The 20,373-nt window shown below is 68.6% G+C and overlaps 10 non-coding genes across 10 annotated transcripts; all 10 read right to left on the bottom strand.

Moving 5' to 3' along the window:
• Nucleotides 1–32: 32 nt before the first annotated feature.
• On the bottom strand, nt 33–151 carry LOC132596116 (5S ribosomal RNA). The gene has a single exon (XR_009562217.1). It is a non-coding gene; the product is annotated as a 5S ribosomal RNA (ribosomal RNA).
• Nucleotides 152–1,082: 931 nt separating this feature from the next.
• Nucleotides 1,083–1,201, bottom strand: LOC132596115 (5S ribosomal RNA). The gene has a single exon (XR_009562216.1). It is a non-coding gene; the product is annotated as a 5S ribosomal RNA (ribosomal RNA).
• Nucleotides 1,202–3,896: 2,695 nt separating this feature from the next.
• LOC132596114 (5S ribosomal RNA) lies at nt 3,897–4,015 on the bottom strand. The gene has a single exon (XR_009562215.1). It is a non-coding gene; the product is annotated as a 5S ribosomal RNA (ribosomal RNA).
• A 931-nt stretch (nt 4,016–4,946) lies between these two features.
• On the bottom strand, nt 4,947–5,065 carry LOC132596113 (5S ribosomal RNA). Its single transcript, XR_009562214.1, has one exon. It is a non-coding gene; the product is annotated as a 5S ribosomal RNA (ribosomal RNA).
• Nucleotides 5,066–5,996: 931 nt separating this feature from the next.
• Nucleotides 5,997–6,115, bottom strand: LOC132596112 (5S ribosomal RNA). Its single transcript, XR_009562213.1, has one exon. It is a non-coding gene; the product is annotated as a 5S ribosomal RNA (ribosomal RNA).
• A 931-nt stretch (nt 6,116–7,046) lies between these two features.
• On the bottom strand, nt 7,047–7,165 carry LOC132596094 (5S ribosomal RNA). The gene has a single exon (XR_009562195.1). It is a non-coding gene; the product is annotated as a 5S ribosomal RNA (ribosomal RNA).
• Nucleotides 7,166–9,859: 2,694 nt separating this feature from the next.
• Nucleotides 9,860–9,978, bottom strand: LOC132596111 (5S ribosomal RNA). The gene has a single exon (XR_009562212.1). It is a non-coding gene; the product is annotated as a 5S ribosomal RNA (ribosomal RNA).
• Nucleotides 9,979–12,672: 2,694 nt separating this feature from the next.
• On the bottom strand, nt 12,673–12,791 carry LOC132596110 (5S ribosomal RNA). Its single transcript, XR_009562211.1, has one exon. It is a non-coding gene; the product is annotated as a 5S ribosomal RNA (ribosomal RNA).
• A 2,694-nt stretch (nt 12,792–15,485) lies between these two features.
• Nucleotides 15,486–15,604, bottom strand: LOC132596108 (5S ribosomal RNA). Its single transcript, XR_009562209.1, has one exon. It is a non-coding gene; the product is annotated as a 5S ribosomal RNA (ribosomal RNA).
• Nucleotides 15,605–18,299: 2,695 nt separating this feature from the next.
• LOC132596107 (5S ribosomal RNA) lies at nt 18,300–18,418 on the bottom strand. Its single transcript, XR_009562208.1, has one exon. It is a non-coding gene; the product is annotated as a 5S ribosomal RNA (ribosomal RNA).
• Nucleotides 18,419–20,373: the final 1,955 nt, after the last annotated feature.

Here is a 20,373-nt window from a genome sequence, read left to right as displayed (position 1 = left end):
AAAGGAGAAGGCGGGCGGAGCGGGAGGCAAAAAGCCTACAGCACCCGGTATTCCCAGGCGGTCTCCCATCCAAGTACTAACCAGGCCCGACCCTGCTTAGCTTCCGAGATCAGACGAGATCGGGCGCGTTCAGGGTGGTATGGCCGTAGACGGGGGCGGGGGGCCGCGGGCGGCCTCTTGAGGCCCAGTTTCGCTGGCGCTGGCGCCTTAACGCCAGCCTGGCGGCCGGCCCGCCCCGGCAGGGCCCCCTCGCCCGCCCAGGCAGGGGCAACGGAGGTCTCGGGTATCGGGCGGCGGCGGAGGGTTTGGCGACCACCTCCCAGCCCAGGGCGGCCGTGACCCAGCAAACCCTTCGGCGCTTGGCGCCCCGCCCAAGATCCCGCACGTCGCTCACAGGGACGTGGCCCCGGAGGCTTCAGGGCCCGGGGCCCGCGGTCCCTTGGGCATCGGCCCTGCCCGCCCACGCGGCCCTAGGCGCAGCCCGGCCGCAGCCCGGGCCGGCCCTCCTGCCCGACAGCAGCTGGCCCGAAGCCACTGGGAGCCACCATTGAGTCGCCACGGCCCCTCAGCCCCGGCAAGGCCACCCTTGCCCCCACACCCCCCGCCGAGCTCAGGACCCCGCCCCTGGTGGCCGGCAGGCCCGGGGAAGCGGCCCCTGCCCTCGATCCCGCTCCCGCACCCGGCCGCGGTGACACGCCAGAGGGGCGGGGTGGGGGGGGCTTTTGTCGGAGGGAGCTGTGGAGGGACACACCGGCACACAGGTGGCGGCGCCGGGGCTGGGCGCCGGTGGGGGCGGCCAGGTGCAGGTCGAGGGGCTCGCGGGCCGAAAGGACGGCAACTGGGCCCGCGGCGGAGTCTGGGTCCGGGCCAGCCACCCCGGGAGCGTCTGGGGTGCGCCTGCCTTCCAGGGCCGCCTTCTGGCCGCCTGGCCGGCCGGGCCGGCGGGGAGCGACCCCGCCGGCGCGCGCCGTGGTGGGAGGGGCCTGAGGAGGTGGGGCCTGCAGCGGGGCCCGGCGGGGGCGGAGCCGGCGGCCCCCGCCGCGGGCGAGTAAAGGAGAAGGCGGGCGGAGCGGGAGGCAAAAAGCCTACAGCACCCGGTATTCCCAGGCGGTCTCCCATCCAAGTACTAACCAGGCCCGACCCTGCTTAGCTTCCGAGATCAGACGAGATCGGGCGCGTTCAGGGTGGTATGGCCGTAGACGGGGGCGGGGGACCGCGGGCGGCCTCTTGAGGCCCAGTTTCGCTGGCGCTGGCGCCTTAACGCCAGCCTGGCGGCCGGCCCGCCCCGGCAGGGCCCCCTCGCCGGCCCAGGCAGGGGCAACGGAGGTCTCGGGTATCGGGCGGCGGCGGAGGGTTTGGCGACCACCTCCCAGCCCAGGGCGGCCGTGACCCAGCAAACCCTTCGGCGCTTGGCGCCCCGCCCAAGATCCCGCACGTCGCTCACAGGGACGTGGCCCCGGAGGCTTCAGGGCCCGGGGCCCGCGGTCCCTTGGGCATCGGCCCTGCCCGCCCACGCGGCCCTAGGCGCAGCCCGGCCGCAGCCCGGGCCGGCCCTCCTGCCCGACAGCAGCTGGCCCGAAGCCACTGGGAGCCACCATTGAGTCGCCACGGCCCCTCAGCCCCGGCAAGGCCACCCTTGCCCCCACACCCCCCGCCGAGCTCAGGACCCCGCCCCTGGTGGCCGGCAGGCCCGGGGAAGCGGCCCCTGCCCTCGATCCCGCTCCCGCACCCGGCCGCGGTGACACGCCAGAGGGGCGGGGTGGGGGGGGCTTTTGTCGGAGGGAGCTGTGGAGGGACACACCGGCACACAGGTGGCGGCGCCGGGGCTGGGCGCCGGTGGGGGCGGCCAGGTGCAGGTCGAGGGGCTCGCGGGCCGAAAGGACGGCAACTGGGCCCATGGCGGAGTCTGGGTCTGGAGGGCTCTGAGCCTCCATCCGCTCTGGTGCCTCGGGTCTACCGGCCCGACGCCTGGTAGCGCGACACCCCACCGGCCCACAGACGTAGCCTCCCCAGCTGTGCTCACAGCGAGTCCAACCGCAGCCTGCATCCCTCCACGGGACACTTGGATTACTCCCGCGATCCCCACGAGGTGCGGCACCCGGCGGCCGAATGGGCTGAGATCCTGCCCTTGCGGCGCCCTGTGGCCACCTCCGCCTCCCTCACGGTACTGGCCGAGGCCTCGGACCAGCGGGCCCCGGCTCCCAGCTCAGCGCTGCTCCTCCGCCCCTCTCACCTCCTGCCCGACGTCCAGGCTACCGAGCACCCTCCACCCCCGCCCACCTTCATGCCACTCAGCCGGAACCCGGGAGGCAATGCCAACTACCAGGTGTATGACAGTCTGGTGCTGAAGCGGCAACCGCAGGAGGGCCAAGCGCGGGCCAACTCGCTGCTACCTTCCACCTCGGCCTCCAGGCCCTCTCTGCACGGGAGCCAGACTGGGAAAATGAACTTACCAGCAGCAAGTGGGGGCAGGGGCAGGGGGCGGCAGGGCATGGAGAGAGGAATAAAGAGCGCCAGAGTCCAGGAAACATTGGTGGTCTGTGGCTTGGAAGCGCCACTCCTTCTGCCAGCCTGGGTCCCTGCGCTTGGCTTCCTGCAATAAGAAGCCAGTGTCCCCTTCTTGGCCTGAGGGTCCCTTTGGTTTAGTGGCCACAGTTCTGCCAGCAGGCCCCTCCTGGTCCTATACCATGCACTAAGTACATCTGCAGCTGCAGACTCCAAACCCCTGGTCTCTGGGCACCTCCTCTGTGTCTCAGCTGTCCCTGTCCACAGAGAGCCTCATACAAGAAGTTGCTTCCAAACTGGGAGGTTCCACATCTGGGCAGGTCCAGCTCCAGGCCCAGTGAAGGGCATGAAGAAGGCTGAGGCTCTGGACTCCAGCCAGGCCTTCAGCAGGCCTCTGAGGCCAAGGTCTTCCTAGTCTCAAGAGGGGCCAAGAGACGCAATGTGTCATTTGAACAAGTGAGTCAGCGGGCGGTGAGCGAATGAATGACCGCTCGAGGGGATGTATGCCGGCCACCGGGCCCTGTTTGACTGTCCAGGCTCAGCTTACCTGACCCTGGTTACCAGGGAATGCCACTCTGGGCCCTCCTTTTCATCCCCCTCCCTCACTGTGACCTCACCACCTGCCCCATTATGACCCAGTCTGGCTCCCAGTTAAAACTGGAGGGCAGAGGGCCCAGGCAGTCCTGGGACCAACGGCCATGGGTGAGCGAAACTACTACCGAGCCGAGCCGTTCACTGGCCCCATCCCCAGGAAATGCCAGGAGCAAGGATACTCAATTCTTCTGATCCCGGTCAGCTTCATCTTGCTCAACGTGGGGATCAACATGGTGACTATGGTCAGGGCAGGATCTGTGCAGCGCGGTTGGGGGAGCCCTGGGGTCTTGAAGGGGCTGAGGTGGGAGGGCTGCTGGGGTGTGACCGGGACAAGGGTTGGATTTCAGGGCTCACCCTGCTCCCGGCCTCCCCCCTCCCCTTCTTCCCTCAACTCTGGAGGCATCTGAAGAGATTCTTGCGGGCACTTTTCAATCGTATTTTCCACAAAGGTGAGTGGGCGCCGGCGTGGGTTCAGGGGATGTGGGCCTGTCCCCTTTCTTCTATCCCTGCCTTGATTCTCAGCCCCTCAGGAACCCAGGCCCTGACCCATCTCGCCTTTCCCCACAGACAAGCAAGCCAGCTGTGTAGGCACCCATCGCATGTGCATGCGCTGCTCCGTGGATCCCAAGAACCTGTGCTCAAGAGTTTCTTCCCACTTCTGCCATCGCCCAAGCTTCCTGCTCGGGCAGGTAAACCCACCTTGACTACTGCCTGCAGCGGGGCTCGGCGGGGGCGGAGCCGGCGGCCCCCCCGCCGCGGGCGAGTAAAGGAGAAGGCGGGCGGAGCGGGAGGCAAAAAGCCTACAGCACCCGGTATTCCCAGGCGGTCTCCCATCCAAGTACTAACCAGGCCCGACCCTGCTTAGCTTCCGAGATCAGACGAGATCGGGCGCGTTCAGGGTGGTATGGCCGTAGACGGGGGCGGGGGGCCGCGGGCGGCCTCTTGAGGCCCAGTTTCGCTGGCGCTGGCGCCTTAACGCCAGCCTGGCGGCCGGCCCGCCCCGGCAGGGCCCCCTCGCCCGCCCAGGCAGGGGCAACGGAGGTCTCGGGTATCGGGCGGCGGCGGAGGGTTTGGCGACCACCTCCCAGCCCAGGGCGGCCGTGACCCAGCAAACCCTTCGGCGCTTGGCGCCCCGCCCAAGATCCCGCACGTCGCTCACAGGGACGTGGCCCCGGAGGCTTCAGGGCCCGGGGCCCGCGGTCCCTTGGGCATCGGCCCTGCCCGCCCACGCGGCCCTAGGCGCAGCCCGGCCGCAGCCCGGGCCGGCCCTCCTGCCCGACAGCAGCTGGCCCGAAGCCACTGGGAGCCACCATTGAGTCGCCACGGCCCCTCAGCCCCGGCAAGGCCACCCTTGCCCCCACACCCCCCGCCGAGCTCAGGACCCCGCCCCTGGTGGCCGGCAGGCCCGGGGAAGCGGCCCCTGCCCTCGATCCCGCTCCCGCACCCGGCCGCGGTGACACGCCAGAGGGGCGGGGTGGGGGGGGCTTTTGTCGGAGGGAGCTGTGGAGGGACACACCGGCACACAGGTGGCGGCGCCGGGGCTGGGCGCCGGTGGGGGCGGCCAGGTGCAGGTCGAGGGGCTCGCGGGCCGAAAGGACGGCAACTGGGCCCGCGGCGGAGTCTGGGTCCGGGCCAGCCACCCCGGGAGCGTCTGGGGTGCGCCTGCCTTCCAGGGCCGCCTTCTGGCCGCCTGGCCGGCCGGGCCGGCGGGGAGCGACCCCGCCGGCGCGCGCCGTGGTGGGAGGGGCCTGAGGAGGTGGGGCCTGCAGCGGGGCCCGGCGGGGGCGGAGCCGGCGGCCCCCGCCGCGGGCGAGTAAAGGAGAAGGCGGGCGGAGCGGGAGGCAAAAAGCCTACAGCACCCGGTATTCCCAGGCGGTCTCCCATCCAAGTACTAACCAGGCCCGACCCTGCTTAGCTTCCGAGATCAGACGAGATCGGGCGCGTTCAGGGTGGTATGGCCGTAGACGGGGGCGGGGGACCGCGGGCGGCCTCTTGAGGCCCAGTTTCGCTGGCGCTGGCGCCTTAACGCCAGCCTGGCGGCCGGCCCGCCCCGGCAGGGCCCCCTCGCCGGCCCAGGCAGGGGCAACGGAGGTCTCGGGTATCGGGCGGCGGCGGAGGGTTTGGCGACCACCTCCCAGCCCAGGGCGGCCGTGACCCAGCAAACCCTTCGGCGCTTGGCGCCCCGCCCAAGATCCCGCACGTCGCTCACAGGGACGTGGCCCCGGAGGCTTCAGGGCCCGGGGCCCGCGGTCCCTTGGGCATCGGCCCTGCCCGCCCACGCGGCCCTAGGCGCAGCCCGGCCGCAGCCCGGGCCGGCCCTCCTGCCCGACAGCAGCTGGCCCGAAGCCACTGGGAGCCACCATTGAGTCGCCACGGCCCCTCAGCCCCGGCAAGGCCACCCTTGCCCCCACACCCCCCGCCGAGCTCAGGACCCCGCCCCTGGTGGCCGGCAGGCCCGGGGAAGCGGCCCCTGCCCTCGATCCCGCTCCCGCACCCGGCCGCGGTGACACGCCAGAGGGGCGGGGTGGGGGGGGCTTTTGTCGGAGGGAGCTGTGGAGGGACACACCGGCACACAGGTGGCGGCGCCGGGGCTGGGCGCCGGTGGGGGCGGCCAGGTGCAGGTCGAGGGGCTCGCGGGCCGAAAGGACGGCAACTGGGCCCGCGGCGGAGTCTGGGTCCGGGCCAGCCACCCCGGGAGCGTCTGGGGTGCGCCTGCCTTCCAGGGCCGCCTTCTGGCCGCCTGGCCGGCCGGGCCGGCGGGCAGCGACCCCGCCGGCGCGCGCCGTGGTGGGAGGGGCCTGAGGAGGTGGGGCCTGCAGCGGGGCCCGGCGGGGGCGGAGCCGGCGGCCCCCGCCGCGGGCGAGTAAAGGAGAAGGCGGGCGGAGCGGGAGGCAAAAAGCCTACAGCACCCGGTATTCCCAGGCGGTCTCCCATCCAAGTACTAACCAGGCCCGACCCTGCTTAGCTTCCGAGATCAGACGAGATCGGGCGCGTTCAGGGTGGTATGGCCGTAGACGGGGGCGGGGGGCCGCGGGCGGCCTCTTGAGGCCCAGTTTCGCTGGCGCTGGCGTCTTAACGCCAGCCTGGCGGCCGGCCCGCCCCGGCAGGGCCCCCTCGCCCGCCCAGGCAGGGGCAACGGAGGTCTCGGGTATCGGGCGGCGGCGGAGGGTTTGGCGACCACCTCCCAGCCCAGGGCGGCCGTGACCCAGCAAACCCTTCGGCGCTTGGCGCCCCGCCCAAGATCCCGCACGTCGCTCACAGGGACGTGGCCCCGGAGGCTTCAGGGCCCGGGGCCCGCGGTCCCTTGGGCATCGGCCCTGCCCGCCCACGCGGCCCTAGGCGCAGCCCGGCCGCAGCCCGGGCCGGCCCTCCTGCCCGACAGCAGCTGGCCCGAAGCCACTGGGAGCCACCATTGAGTCGCCACGGCCCCTCAGCCCCGGCAAGGCCACCCTTGCCCCCACACCCCCCGCCGAGCTCAGGACCCCGCCCCTGGTGGCCGGCAGGCCCGGGGAAGCGGCCCCTGCCCTCGATCCCGCTCCCGCACCCGGCCGCGGTGACACGCCAGAGGGGCGGGGTGGGGGGGGCTTTTGTCGGAGGGAGCTGTGGAGGGACACACCGGCACACAGGTGGCGGCGCCGGGGCTGGGCGCCGGTGGGGGCGGCCAGGTGCAGGTCGAGGGGCTCGCGGGCCGAAAGGACGGCAACTGGGCCCGCGGCGGAGTCTGGGTCCGGGCCAGCCACCCCGGGAGCGTCTGGGGTGCGCCTGCCTTCCAGGGCCGCCTTCTGGCCGCCTGGCCGGCCGGGCCGGCGGGCAGCGACCCCGCCGGCGCGCGCCGTGGTGGGAGGGGCCTGAGGAGGTGGGGCCTGCAGCGGGGCCCGGCGGGGGCGGAGCCGGCGGCCCCCGCCGCGGGCGAGTAAAGGAGAAGGCGGGCGGAGCGGGAGGCAAAAAGCCTAGAGCACCCGGTATTCCCAGGCGGTCTCCCATCCAAGTACTAACCAGGCCCGACCCTGCTTAGCTTCCGAGATCAGACGAGATCTGGCGCGTTCAGGGTGGTATGGCCGTAGACGGGGGCGGGGGACCGCGGGCGGCCTCTTGAGGCCCAGTTTCGCTGGCGCTGGCGCCTTAACGCCAGCCTGGCGGCCGGCCCGCCCCGGCAGGGCCCCCTCGCCCGCCCAGGCAGGGGCAACGGAGGTCTCGGGTATCGGGCGGCGGCGGAGGGTTTGGCGACCACCTCCCAGCCCAGGGCGGCCGTGACCCAGCAAACCCTTCGGCGCTTGGCGCCCCGCCCAAGATCCCGCACGTCGCTCACAGGGACGTGGCCCCGGAGGCTTCAGGGCCCGGGGCCCGCGGTCCCTTGGGCATCGGCCCTGCCCGCCCACGCGGCCCTAGGCGCAGCCCGGCCGCAGCCCGGGCCGGCCCTCCTGCCCGACAGCAGCTGGCCCGAAGCCACTGGGAGCCACCATTGAGTCGCCACGGCCCCTCAGCCCCGGCAAGGCCACCCTTGCCCCCACACCCCCCGCCGAGCTCAGGACCCCGCCCCTGGTGGCCGGCAGGCCCGGGGAAGCGGCCCCTGCCCTCGATCCCGCTCCCGCACCCGGCCGCGGTGACACGCCAGAGGGGCGGGGTGGGGGGGGCTTTTGTCGGAGGGAGCTGTGGAGGGACACACCGGCACACAGGTGGCGGCGCCGGGGCTGGGCGCCGGTGGGGGCGGCCAGGTGCAGGTCGAGGGGCTCGCGGGCCGAAAGGACGGCAACTGGGCCCGCGGCGGAGTCTGGGTCTGGAGGGCTCTGAGCCTCCATCCGCTCTGGTGCCTCGGGTCTACCGGCCCGACGCCTGGTAGCGCGACACCCCACCGGCCCACAGACGTAGCCTCCCCAGCTGTGCTCACAGCGAGTCCAACCGCAGCCTGCATCCCTCCACGGGACACTTGGATTACTCCCGCGATCCCCACGAGGTGCGGCACCCGGCGGCCGAATGGGCTGAGATCCTGCCCTTGCGGCGCCCTGTGGCCACCTCCGCCTCCCTCACGGTACTGGCCGAGGCCTCGGACCAGCGGGCCCCGGCTCCCAGCTCAGCGCTGCTCCTCCGCCCCTCTCACCTCCTGCCCGACGTCCAGGCTACCGAGCACCCTCCACCCCCGCCCACCTTCATGCCACTCAGCCGGAACCCGGGAGGCAATGCCAACTACCAGGTGTATGACAGTCTGGTGCTGAAGCGGCAACCGCAGGAGGGCCAAGCGCGGGCCAACTCGCTGCTACCTTCCACCTCGGCCTCCAGGCCCTCTCTGCACGGGAGCCAGACTGGGAAAATGAACTTACCAGCAGCAAGTGGGGGCAGGGGCAGGGGGCGGCAGGGCATGGAGAGAGGAATAAAGAGCGCCAGAGTCCAGGAAACATTGGTGGTCTGTGGCTTGGAAGCGCCACTCCTTCTGCCAGCCTGGGTCCCTGCGCTTGGCTTCCTGCAATAAGAAGCCAGTGTCCCCTTCTTGGCCTGAGGGTCCCTTTGGTTTAGTGGCCACAGTTCTGCCAGCAGGCCCCTCCTGGTCCTATACCATGCACTAAGTACATCTGCAGCTGCAGACTCCAAACCCCTGGTCTCTGGGCACCTCCTCTGTGTCTCAGCTGTCCCTGTCCACAGAGAGCCTCATACAAGAAGTTGCTTCCAAACTGGGAGGTTCCACATCTGGGCAGGTCCAGCTCCAGGCCCAGTGAAGGGCATGAAGAAGGCTGAGGCTCTGGACTCCAGCCAGGCCTTCAGCAGGCCTCTGAGGCCAAGGTCTTCCTAGTCTCAAGAGGGGCCAAGAGACGCAATGTGTCATTTGAACAAGTGAGTCAGCGGGCGGTGAGCGAATGAATGACCGCTCGAGGGGATGTATGCCGGCCACCGGGCCCTGTTTGACTGTCCAGGCTCAGCTTACCTGACCCTGGTTACCAGGGAATGCCACTCTGGGCCCTCCTTTTCATCCCCCTCCCTCACTGTGACCTCACCACCTGCCCCATTATGACCCAGTCTGGCTCCCAGTTAAAACTGGAGGGCAGAGGGCCCAGGCAGTCCTGGGACCAACGGCCATGGGTGAGCGAAACTACTACCGAGCCGAGCCGTTCACTGGCCCCATCCCCAGGAAATGCCAGGAGCAAGGATACTCAATTCTTCTGATCCCGGTCAGCTTCATCTTGCTCAACGTGGGGATCAACATGGTGACTACGGTCAGGGCAGGATCTGTGCAGCGCGGTTGGGGGAGCCCTGGGGTCTTGAAGGGGCTGAGGTGGGAGGGCTGCTGGGGTGTGACCGGGACAAGGGTTGGATTTCAGGGCTCACCCTGCTCCCGGCCTCCCCCCTCCCCTTCTTCCCTCAACTCTGGAGGCATCTGAAGAGATTCTTGCGGGCACTTTTCAATCGTATTTTCCACAAAGGTGAGTGGGCGCCGGCGTGGGTTCAGGGGATGTGGGCCTGTCCCCTTTCTTCTATCCCTGCCTTGATTCTCAGCCCCTCAGGAACCCAGGCCCTGACCCATCTCGCCTTTCCCCACAGACAAGCAAGCCAGCTGTGTAGGCACCCATCGCATGTGCATGCGCTGCTCCGTGGATCCCAAGAACCTGTGCTCAAGAGTTTCTTCCCACTTCTGCCATCGCCCAAGCTTCCTGCTCGGGCAGGTAAACCACCTTGACTACTGCCTGCAGCGGGGCTCGGCGGGGGCGGAGCCGGCGGCCCCCCCGCCGCGGGCGAGTAAAGGAGAAGGCGGGCGGAGCGGGAGGCAAAAAGCCTACAGCACCCGGTATTCCCAGGCGGTCTCCCATCCAAGTACTAACCAGGCCCGACCCTGCTTAGCTTCCGAGATCAGACGAGATCGGGCGCGTTCAGGGTGGTATGGCCGTAGACGGGGGCGGGGGGCCGCGGGCGGCCTCTTGAGGCCCAGTTTCGCTGGCGCTGGCGCCTCAACGCCAGCCTGGCGGCCGGCCCGCCCCGGCAGGGCCCCCTCGCCCGCCCAGGCAGGGGCAACGGAGGTCTCGGGTATCGGGCGGCGGCGGAGGGTTTGGCGACCACCTCCCAGCCCAGGGCGGCCGTGACCCAGCAAACCCTTCGGCGCTTGGCGCCCCGCCCAAGATCCCGCACGTCGCTCACAGGGACGTGGCCCCGGAGGCTTCAGGGCCCGGGGCCCGCGGTCCCTTGGGCATCGGCCCTGCCCGCCCACGCGGCCCTAGGCGCAGCCCGGCCGCAGCCCGGGCCGGCCCTCCTGCCCGACAGCAGCTGGCCCGAAGCCACTGGGAGCCACCATTGAGTCGCCACGGCCCCTCAGCCCCGGCAAGGCCACCCTTGCCCCCACACCCCCCGCCGAGCTCAGGACCCCGCCCCTGGTGGCCGGCAGGCCCGGGGAAGCGGCCCCTGCCCTCGATCCCGCTCCCGCACCCGGCCGCGGTGACACGCCAGAGGGGCGGGGTGGGGGGGGCTTTTGTCGGAGGGAGCTGTGGAGGGACACACCGGCACACAGGTGGCGGCGCCGGGGCTGGGCGCCGGTGGGGGCGGCCAGGTGCAGGTCGAGGGGCTCGCGGGCCGAAAGGACGGCAACTGGGCCCGCGGCAGAGTCTGGGTCTGGAGGGCTCTGAGCCTCCATCCGCTCTGGTGCCTCGGGTCTACCGGCCCGACGCCTGGTAGCGCGACACCCCACCGGCCCACAGACGTAGCCTCCCCAGCTGTGCTCACAGCGAGTCCAACCGCAGCCTGCATCCCTCCACGGGACACTTGGATTACTCCCGCGATCCCCACGAGGTGCGGCACCCGGCGGCCGAATGGGCTGAGATCCTGCCCTTGCGGCGCCCTGTGGCCACCTCCGCCTCCCTCACGGTACTGGCCGAGGCCTCGGACCAGCGGGCCCCGGCTCCCAGCTCAGCGCTGCTCCTCCGCCCCTCTCACCTCCTGCCTGACGTCCAGGCTACCGAGCACCCTCCACCCCCGCCCACCTTCATGCCACTCAGCCGGAACCCGGGAGGCAATGCCAACTACCAGGTGTATGACAGTCTGGTGCTGAAGCGGCAACCGCAGGAGGGCCAAGCGCGGGCCAACTCGCTGCTACCTTCCACCTCGGCCTCCAGGCCCTCTCTGCACGGGAGCCAGACTGGGAAAATGAACTTACCAGCAGCAAGTGGGGGCAGGGGCAGGGGGCGGCAGGGCATGGAGAGAGGAATAAAGAGCGCCAGAGTCCAGGAAACATTGGTGGTCTGTGGCTTGGAAGCGCCACTCCTTCTGCCAGCCTGGGTCCCTGCGCTTGGCTTCCTGCAATAAGAAGCCAGTGTCCCCTTCTTGGCCTGAGGGTCCCTTTGGTTTAGTGGCCACAGTTCTGCCAGCAGGCCCCTCCTGGTCCTATACCATGCACTAAGTACATCTGCAGCTGCAGACTCCAAACCCCTGGTCTCTGGGCACCTCCTCTGCGTCTCAGCTGTCCCTGTCCACAGAGAGCCTCATACAAGAAGTTGCTTCCAAACTGGGAGGTTCCACATCTGGGCAGGTCCAGCTCCAGGCCCAGTGAAGGGCATGAAGAAGGCTGAGGCTCTGGACTCCAGCCAGGCCTTCAGCAGGCCTCTGAGGCCAAGGTCTTCCTAGTCTCAAGAGGGGCCAAGAGACGCAATGTGTCATTTGAACAAGTGAGTCAGCGGGCGGTGAGCGAATGAATGACCGCTCGAGGGGATGTATGCCGGCCACCGGGCCCTGTTTGACTGTCCAGGCTCAGCTTACCTGACCCTGGTTACCAGGGAATGCCACTCTGGGCCCTCCTTTTCATCCCCCTCCCTCACTGTGACCTCACCACCTGCCCCATTATGACCCAGTCTGGCTCCCAGTTAAAACTGGAGGGCAGAGGGCCCAGGCAGTCCTGGGACCAACGGCCATGGGTGAGCGAAACTACTACCGAGCCGAGCCGTTCACTGGCCCCATCCTCAGGAAATGCCAGGAGCAAGGATACTCAATTCTTCTGATCCCGGTCAGCTTCATCTTGCTCAACGTGGGGATCAACATGGTGACTACGGTCAGGGCAGGATCTGTGCAGCGCGGTTGGGGGAGCCCTGGGGTCTTGAAGGGGCTGAGGTGGGAGGGCTGCTGGGGTGTGACCGGGACAAGGGTTGGATTTCAGGGCTCACCCTGCTCCCGGCCTCCCCCCTCCCCTTCTTCCCTCAACTCTGGAGGCATCTGAAGAGATTCTTGCGGGCACTTTTCAATCGTATTTTCCACAAAGGTGAGTGGGCGCCGGCGTGGGTTCAGGGGATGTGGGCCTGTCCCCTTTCTTCTATCCCTGCCTTGATTCTCAGCCCCTCAGGAACCCAGGCCCTGACCCATCTCGCCTTTCCCCACAGACAAGCAAGCCAGCTGTGTAGGCACCCATCGCATGTGCATGCGCTGCTCCGTGGATCCCAAGAACCTGTGCTCAAGAGTTTCTTCCCACTTCTGCCATCGCCCAAGCTTCCTGCTCGGGCAGGTAAACCACCTTGACTACTGCCTGCAGCGGGGCTCGGCGGGGGCGGAGCCGGCGGCCCCCCCGCCGCGGGCGAGTAAAGGAGAAGGCGGGCGGAGCGGGAGGCAAAAAGCCTACAGCACCCGGTATTCCCAGGCGGTCTCCCATCCAAGTACTAACCAGGCCCGACCCTGCTTAGCTTCCGAGATCAGACGAGATCGGGCGCGTTCAGGGTGGTATGGCCGTAGACGGGGGCGGGGGGCCGCGGGCGGCCTCTTGAGGCCCAGTTTCGCTGGCGCTGGCGCCTCAACGCCAGCCTGGCGGCCGGCCCGCCCCGGCAGGGCCCCCTCGCCCGCCCAGGCAGGGGCAACGGAGGTCTCGGGTATCGGGCGGCGGCGGAGGGTTTGGCGACCACCTCCCAGCCCAGGGCGGCCGTGACCCAGCAAACCCTTCGGCGCTTGGCGCCCCGCCCAAGATCCCGCACGTCGCTCACAGGGACGTGGCCCCGGAGGCTTCAGGGCCCGGGGCCCGCGGTCCCTTGGGCATCGGCCCTGCCCGCCCACGCGGCCCTAGGCGCAGCCCGGCCGCAGCCCGGGCCGGCCCTCCTGCCCGACAGCAGCTGGCCCGAAGCCACTGGGAGCCACCATTGAGTCGCCACGGCCCCTCAGCCCCGGCAAGGCCACCCTTGCCCCCACACCCCCCGCCGAGCTCAGGACCCCGCCCCTGGTGGCCGGCAGGCCCGGGGAAGCGGCCCCTGCCCTCGATCCCGCTCCCGCACCCGGCCGCGGTGACACGCCAGAGGGGCGGGGTGGGGGGGGCTTTTGTCGGAGGGAGCTGTGGAGGGACACACCGGCACACAGGTGGCGGCGCCGGGGCTGGGCGCCGGTGGGGGCGGCCAGGTGCAGGTCGAGGGGCTCGCGGGCCGAAAGGACGGCAACTGGGCCCGCGGCAGAGTCTGGGTCTGGAGGGCTCTGAGCCTCCATCCGCTCTGGTGCCTCGGGTCTACCGGCCCGACGCCTGGTAGCGCGACACCCCACCGGCCCACAGACGTAGCCTCCCCAGCTGTGCTCACAGCGAGTCCAACCGCAGCCTGCATCCCTCCACGGGACACTTGGATTACTCCCGCGATCCCCACGAGGTGCGGCACCCGGCGGCCGAATGGGCTGAGATCCTGCCCTTGCGGCGCCCTGTGGCCACCTCCGCCTCCCTCACGGTACTGGCCGAGGCCTCGGACCAGCGGGCCCCGGCTCCCAGCTCAGCGCTGCTCCTCCGCCCCTCTCACCTCCTGCCCGACGTCCAGGCTACCGAGCACCCTCCACCCCCGCCCACCTTCATGCCACTCAGCCGGAACCCGGGAGGCAATGCCAACTACCAGGTGTATGACAGTCTGGTGCTGAAGCGGCAACCGCAGGAGGGCCAAGCGCGGGCCAACTCGCTGCTACCTTCCACCTCGGCCTCCAGGCCCTCTCTGCACGGGAGCCAGACTGGGAAAATGAACTTACCAGCAGCAAGTGGGGGCAGGGGCAGGGGGCGGCAGGGCATGGAGAGAGGAATAAAGAGCGCCAGAGTCCAGGAAACATTGGTGGTCTGTGGCTTGGAAGCGCCACTCCTTCTGCCAGCCTGGGTCCCTGCGCTTGGCTTCCTGCAATAAGAAGCCAGTGTCCCCTTCTTGGCCTGAGGGTCCCTTTGGTTTAGTGGCCACAGTTCTGCCAGCAGGCCCCTCCTGGTCCTATACCATGCACTAAGTACATCTGCAGCTGCAGACTCCAAACCCCTGGTCTCTGGGCACCTCCTCTGCGTCTCAGCTGTCCCTGTCCACAGAGAGCCTCATACAAGAAGTTGCTTCCAAACTGGGAGGTTCCACATCTGGGCAGGTCCAGCTCCAGGCCCAGTGAAGGGCATGAAGAAGGCTGAGGCTCTGGACTCCAGCCAGGCCTTCAGCAGGCCTCTGAGGCCAAGGTCTTCCTAGTCTCAAGAGGGGCCAAGAGACGCAATGTGTCATTTGAACAAGTGAGTCAGCGGGCGGTGAGCGAATGAATGACCGCTCGAGGGGATGTATGCCGGCCACCGGGCCCTGTTTGACTGTCCAGGCTCAGCTTACCTGACCCTGGTTACCAGGGAATGCCACTCTGGGCCCTCCTTTTCATCCCCCTCCCTCACTGTGACCTCACCACCTGCCCCATTATGACCCAGTCTGGCTCCCAGTTAAAACTGGAGGGCAGAGGGCCCAGGCAGTCCTGGGACCAACGGCCATGGGTGAGCGAAACTACTACCGAGCCGAGCCGTTCACTGGCCCCATCCCCAGGAAATGCCAGGAGCAAGGATACTCAATTCTTCTGATCCCGGTCAGCTTCATCTTGCTCAACGTGGGGATCAACATGGTGACTACGGTCAGGGCAGGATCTGTGCAGCGCGGTTGGGGGAGCCCTGGGGTCTTGAAGGGGCTGAGGTGGGAGGGCTGCTGGGGTGTGACCGGGACAAGGGTTGGATTTCAGGGCTCACCCTGCTCCCGGCCTCCCCCCTCCCCTTCTTCCCTCAACTCTGGAGGCATCTGAAGAGATTCTTGCGGGCACTTTTCAATCGTATTTTCCACAAAGGTGAGTGGGCGCCGGCGTGGGTTCAGGGGATGTGGGCCTGTCCCCTTTCTTCTATCCCTGCCTTGATTCTCAGCCCCTCAGGAACCCAGGCCCTGACCCATCTCGCCTTTCCCCACAGACAAGCAAGCCAGCTGTGTAGGCACCCATCGCATGTGCATGCGCTGCTCCGTGGATCCCAAGAACCTGTGCTCAAGAGTTTCTTCCCACTTCTGCCATCGCCCAAGCTTCCTGCTCGGGCAGGTAAACCACCTTGACTACTGCCTGCAGCGGGGCTCGGCGGGGGCGGAGCCGGCGGCCCCCCCGCCGCGGGCGAGTAAAGGAGAAGGCGGGCGGAGCGGGAGGCAAAAAGCCTACAGCACCCGGTATTCCCAGGCGGTCTCCCATCCAAGTACTAACCAGGCCCGACCCTGCTTAGCTTCCGAGATCAGACGAGATCGGGCGCGTTCAGGGTGGTATGGCCGTAGACGGGGGCGGGGGGCCGCGGGCGGCCTCTTGAGGCCCAGTTTCGCTGGCGCTGGCGCCTCAACGCCAGCCTGGCGGCCGGCCCGCCCCGGCAGGGCCCCCTCGCCCGCCCAGGCAGGGGCAACGGAGGTCTCGGGTATCGGGCGGCGGCGGAGGGTTTGGCGACCACCTCCCAGCCCAGGGCGGCCGTGACCCAGCAAACCCTTCGGCGCTTGGCGCCCCGCCCAAGATCCCGCACGTCGCTCACAGGGACGTGGCCCCGGAGGCTTCAGGGCCCGGGGCCCGCGGTCCCTTGGGCATCGGCCCTGCCCGCCCACGCGGCCCTAGGCGCAGCCCGGCCGCAGCCCGGGCCGGCCCTCCTGCCCGACAGCAGCTGGCCCGAAGCCACTGGGAGCCACCATTGAGTCGCCACGGCCCCTCAGCCCCGGCAAGGCCACCCTTGCTCCCACACCCCCCGCCGAGCTCAGGACCCCGCCCCTGGTGGCCGGCAGGCCCGGGGAAGCGGCCCCTGCCCTCGATCCCGCTCCCGCACCCGGCCGCGGTGACACGCCAGAGGGGCGGGGTGGGGGGGGGCTTTTGTCGGAGGGAGCTGTGGAGGGACACACCGGCACACAGGTGGTGGCGCCGGGGCTGGGCGCCGGTGGGGGCGGCCAGGTGCAGGTCGAGGGGCTCGCGGGCCGAAAGGACGGCAACTGGGCCCGCGGCGGAGTCTGGGTCTGGAGGGCTCTGAGCCTCCATCCGCTCTGGTGCCTCGGGTCTACCGGCCCGACGCCTGGTAGCGCGACACCCCACCGGCCCACAGACGTAGCCTCCCCAGCTGTGCTCACAGCGAGTCCAACCGCAGCCTGCATCCCTCCACGGGACACTTGGATTACTCCCGCGATCCCCACGAGGTGCGGCACCCGGCGGCCGAATGGGCTGAGATCCTGCCCTTGCGGCGCCCTGTGGCCACCTCCGCCTCCCTCACGGTACTGGCCGAGGCCTCGGACCAGCGGGCCCCGGCTCCCAGCTCAGCGCTGCTCCTCCGCCCCTCTCACCTCCTGCCCGACGTCCAGGCTACCGAGCACCCTCCACCCCCGCCCACCTTCATGCCACTCAGCCGGAACCCGGGAGGCAATGCCAACTACCAGGTGTATGACAGTCTGGTGCTGAAGCGGCAACCGCAGGAGGGCCAAGCGCGGGCCAACTCGCTGCTACCTTCCACCTCGGCCTCCAGGCCCTCTCTGCACGGGAGCCAGACTGGGAAAATGAACTTACCAGCAGCAAGTGGGGGCAGGGGCAGGGGGCGGCAGGGCATGGAGAGAGGAATAAAGAGCGCCAGAGTCCAGGAAACATTGGTGGTCTGTGGCTTGGAAGCGCCACTCCTTCTGCCAGCCTGGGTCCCTGCGCTTGGCTTCCTGCAATAAGAAGCCAGTGTCCCCTTCTTGGCCTGAGGGTCCCTTTGGTTTAGTGGCCACAGTTCTGCCAGCAGGCCCCTCCTGGTCCTATACCATGCACTAAGTACATCTGCAGCTGCAGACTCCAAACCCCTGGTCTCTGGGCACCTCCTCTGTGTCTCAGCTGTCCCTGTCCACAGAGAGCCTCATACAAGAAGTTGCTTCCAAACTGGGAGGTTCCACATCTGGGCAGGTCCAGCTCCAGGCCCAGTGAAGGGCATGAAGAAGGCTGAGGCTCTGGACTCCAGCCAGGCCTTCAGCAGGCCTCTGAGGCCAAGGTCTTCCTAGTCTCAAGAGGGGCCAAGAGACGCAATGTGTCATTTGAACAAGTGAGTCAGCGGGCGGTGAGCGAATGAATGACCGCTCGAGGGGATGTATGCCGGCCACCGGGCCCTGTTTGACTGTCCAGGCTCAGCTTACCTGACCCTGGTTACCAGGGAATGCCACTCTGGGCCCTCCTTTTCATCCCCCTCCCTCACTGTGACCTCACCACCTGCCCCATTATGACCCAGTCTGGCTCCCAGTTAAAACTGGAGGGCAGAGGGCCCAGGCAGTCCTGGGACCAACGGCCATGGGTGAGCGAAACTACTACCGAGCCGAGCCGTTCACTGGCCCCATCCCCAGGAAATGCCAGGAGCAAGGATACTCAATTCTTCTGATCCCGGTCAGCTTCATCTTGCTCAACGTGGGGATCAACATGGTGACTACGGTCAGGGCAGGATCTGTGCAGCGCGGTTGGGGGAGCCCTGGGGTCTTGAAGGGGCTGAGGTGGGAGGGCTGCTGGGGTGTGACCGGGACAAGGGTTGGATTTCAGGGCTCACCCTGCTCCCGGCCTCCCCCCTCCCCTTCTTCCCTCAACTCTGGAGGCATCTGAAGAGATTCTTGCGGGCACTTTTCAATCGTATTTTCCACAAAGGTGAGTGGGCGCCGGCGTGGGTTCAGGGGATGTGGGCCTGTCCCCTTTCTTCTATCCCTGCCTTGATTCTCAGCCCCTCAGGAACCCAGGCCCTGACCCATCTCGCCTTTCCCCACAGACAAGCAAGCCAGCTGTGTAGGCACCCATCGCATGTGCATGCGCTGCTCCGTGGATCCCAAGAACCTGTGCTCAAGAGTTTCTTCCCACTTCTGCCATCGCCCAAGCTTCCTGCTCGGGCAGGTAAACCACCTTGACTACTGCCTGCAGCGGGGCTCGGCGGGGGCGGAGCCGGCGGCCCCCCCGCCGCGGGCGAGTAAAGGAGAAGGCGGGCGGAGCGGGAGGCAAAAAGCCTACAGCACCCGGTATTCCCAGGCGGTCTCCCATCCAAGTACTAACCAGGCCCGACCCTGCTTAGCTTCCGAGATCAGACGAGATCGGGCGCGTTCAGGGTGGTATGGCCGTAGACGGGGGCGGGGGGCCGCGGGCGGCCTCTTGAGGCCCAGTTTCGCTGGCGCTGGCGCCTCAACGCCAGCCTGGCGGCCGGCCCGCCCCGGCAGGGCCCCCTCGCCCGCCCAGGCAGGGGCAACGGAGGTCTCGGGTATCGGGCGGCGGCGGAGGGTTTGGCGACCACCTCCCAGCCCAGGGCGGCCGTGACCCAGCAAACCCTTCGGCGCTTGGCGCCCCGCCCAAGATCCCGCACGTCGCTCACAGGGACGTGGCCCCGGAGGCTTCAGGGCCCGGGGCCCGCGGTCCCTTGGGCATCGGCCCTGCCCGCCCACGCGGCCCTAGGCGCAGCCCGGCCGCAGCCCGGGCCGGCCCTCCTGCCCGACAGCAGCTGGCCCGAAGCCACTGGGAGCCACCATTGAGTCGCCACGGCCCCTCAGCCCCGGCAAGGCCACCCTTGCCCCCACACCCCCCGCCGAGCTCAGGACCCCGCCCCTGGTGGCCGGCAGGCCCGGGGAAGCGGCCCCTGCCCTCGATCCCGCTCCCGCACCCGGCCGCGGTGACACGCCAGAGGGGCGGGGTGGGGGGGGCTTTTGTCGGAGGGAGCTGTGGAGGGACACACCGGCACACAGGTGGCGGCGCCGGGGCTGGGCGCCGGTGGGGGCGGCCAGGTGCAGGTCGAGGGGCTCGCGGGCCGAAAGGACGGCAACTGGGCCCGCGGCAGAGTCTGGGTCTGGAGGGCTCTGAGCCTCCATCCGCTCTGGTGCCTCGGGTCTACCGGCCCGACGCCTGGTAGCGCGACACCCCACCGGCCCACAGACGTAGCCTCCCCAGCTGTGCTCACAGCGAGTCCAACCGCAGCCTGCATCCCTCCACGGGACACTTGGATTACTCCCGCGATCCCCACGAGGTGCGGCACCCGGCGGCCGAATGGGCTGAGATCCTGCCCTTGCGGCGCCCTGTGGCCACCTCCGCCTCCCTCACGGTACTGGCCGAGGCCTCGGACCAGCGGGCCCCGGCTCCCAGCTCAGCGCTGCTCCTCCGCCCCTCTCACCTCCTGCCCGACGTCCAGGCTACCGAGCACCCTCCACCCCCGCCCACCTTCATGCCACTCAGCCGGAACCCGGGAGGCAATGCCAACTACCAGGTGTATGACAGTCTGGTGCTGAAGCGGCAACCGCAGGAGGGCCAAGCGCGGGCCAACTCGCTGCTACCTTCCACCTCGGCCTCCAGGCCCTCTCTGCACGGGAGCCAGACTGGGAAAATGAACTTACCAGCAGCAAGTGGGGGCAGGGGCAGGGGGCGGCAGGGCATGGAGAGAGGAATAAAGAGCGCCAGAGTCCAGGAAACATTGGTGGTCTGTGGCTTGGAAGCGCCACTCCTTCTGCCAGCCTGGGTCCCTGCGCTTGGCTTCCTGCAATAAGAAGCCAGTGTCCCCTTCTTGGCCTGAGGGTCCCTTTGGTTTAGTGGCCACAGTTCTGCCAGCAGGCCCCTCCTGGTCCTATACCATGCACTAAGTACATCTGCAGCTGCAGACTCCAAACCCCTGGTCTCTGGGCACCTCCTCTGCGTCTCAGCTGTCCCTGTCCACAGAGAGCCTCATACAAGAAGTTGCTTCCAAACTGGGAGGTTCCACATCTGGGCAGGTCCAGCTCCAGGCCCAGTGAAGGGCATGAAGAAGGCTGAGGCTCTGGACTCCAGCCAGGCCTTCAGCAGGCCTCTGAGGCCAAGGTCTTCCTAGTCTCAAGAGGGGCCAAGAGACGCAATGTGTCATTTGAACAAGTGAGTCAGCGGGCGGTGAGCGAATGAATGACCGCTCGAGGGGATGTATGCCGGCCACCGGGCCCTGTTTGACTGTCCAGGCTCAGCTTACCTGACCCTGGTTACCAGGGAATGCCACTCTGGGCCCTCCTTTTCATCCCCCTCCCTCACTGTGACCTCACCACCTGCCCCATTATGACCCAGTCTGGCTCCCAG

The sequence above is a fragment of the Globicephala melas genome, unplaced genomic scaffold (assembly GCF_963455315.2).
Source record: "Globicephala melas unplaced genomic scaffold, mGloMel1.2 SCAFFOLD_612, whole genome shotgun sequence".
Taxonomy (NCBI): Eukaryota; Metazoa; Chordata; class Mammalia; order Artiodactyla; family Delphinidae; genus Globicephala; species Globicephala melas.
Note: the sequence above shows the minus strand (reverse complement) of the source record. Positions and strands in the feature narration are given on the sequence as shown.